General features: G+C 53.4%; 2 non-coding genes across 2 annotated transcripts; both read left to right on the top strand.

Moving 5' to 3' along the window:
- The first annotated feature begins 18 nt into the window (after nt 1-18).
- TRNAM-CAU lies at nt 19-90 on the top strand. Its single transcript has one exon. It is a non-coding gene; the product is annotated as a tRNA-Met (tRNA).
- Nucleotides 91-1,159: 1,069 nt separating this feature from the next.
- TRNAQ-CUG lies at nt 1,160-1,231 on the top strand. Its single transcript has one exon. It is a non-coding gene; the product is annotated as a tRNA-Gln (tRNA).
- The last annotated feature ends 125 nt before the right edge of the window (nt 1,232-1,356 follow it).

Genomic DNA, 1,356 nt, shown 5'->3' with positions numbered 1-1,356 from the left:
GAGAGGGTGAGCAGGAGCAGCAGAGTGGCGCAGCGGAAGCGTGCTGGGCCCATAACCCAGAGGTCGATGGATCGAAACCATCCTCTGCTAGTTACAATTTTCTTCCCCCCGTACGCGGGGCACAGTGACGTTTTGGGCCGTTGTTTGTTCATGGGTGCGGGGCTGGTTGGTGTTGCCAGTACCATCGTTTTTCCTAAACCGTCTCGGCATCGGGTAGTGGAGTGGGTGCTGGTGAAGGGAGGATGGAATACACAACGGTGTGTTGCCTGCAACATGTTTTTCTAGTGCTATTTGACAATTTTACCGTGTCATAGAATCATTGAGTGCTTTGGGTGCGAAGGGACCTTCACAGTCCGACTAGTCCAGCCCATCTGCAGGGAGCAGGGACATCTGCACCCAGAGCAGGGCTACCTGGTCCAGGGTCTCACCACCCTCAGCATAAAAAGTACCTTCCTTAGTTCTGGTCCAAATCTTCTCTCTTTCAGCTTAAAACCATCACCCCTTCTCGTCTCACTATCCCCCATCTTTCTTAGAGGCTCCTTGAAGCACTGACAAGCCGTGCTAAAGTCTCCCGAGAGCCTTCTCTGCTCCAGGCTGAACACCCCCAGCTCTCTCCTCTCTCCTCCCAGCAGAGGGTTCTAGCCTCGGGTCACTCCTGGGGCTCCTCTGGATCTACCTCAACAGGTCCATGGCTCTGATTACACATAAACAGCTTGTTGCACACCTTTGCGGTATTCCCATGTCTCGGCTGTTTGAATGAAACGTTCTGATACTGTACACTGGTGAATGAATACCATGAGAGGAGACAACCCGGGAAACTGGAACAACAGTTGTGACAATGGTCCCTGCTGCTTCTCACACAGACCAAGCAAATGGTCAGCCCAAAACGCACAAAGGAAAACGAGCGTACAAATGTGATGGAAGTTGGCGCACAGTCCTGAAAGACTGTTCCAGCTTTAGATCGCATAATGTGACGAATGGCTCAGTGATCCTGTTTCGCGCTAAGGCGTGTTACTCTGGTGCTGTAAAACGGTGCCATGCGCAAGCAGTGGAATTCTCACGCAGAATGCAGGGGGAGAAGCAGCGCGGCCGCGGTCCCTGAGCTGGCGGCTGCTCCCGGGCCTCTCTCAAGAGGCGCGGCGGGGCACACTGGTGCAGCGGTTCCATGGTGTAATGGTTAGCACTCTGGACTCTGAATCCAGCGATCCGAGTTCAAATCTCGGTGGAACCTTCCCGTTTTGTTGTGCCCGTCCCTGTTCACTATCATGACGAATTGTTTTAAGGAAATCTTACAGTTGCTCGTGGGATTTTGCAATGCCACGAACTACCGCCGTGCCGTGCCGCGCCGCTTGAAAA

The sequence above is a fragment of the Buceros rhinoceros genome, unplaced genomic scaffold (assembly GCF_000710305.1).
Source record: "Buceros rhinoceros silvestris isolate BGI_N320 unplaced genomic scaffold, ASM71030v1 scaffold37520, whole genome shotgun sequence".
NCBI classification, from domain to species: Eukaryota; Metazoa; Chordata; class Aves; order Bucerotiformes; family Bucerotidae; genus Buceros; species Buceros rhinoceros.
This window is presented reverse-complemented; position numbering and strand designations above follow the sequence as displayed.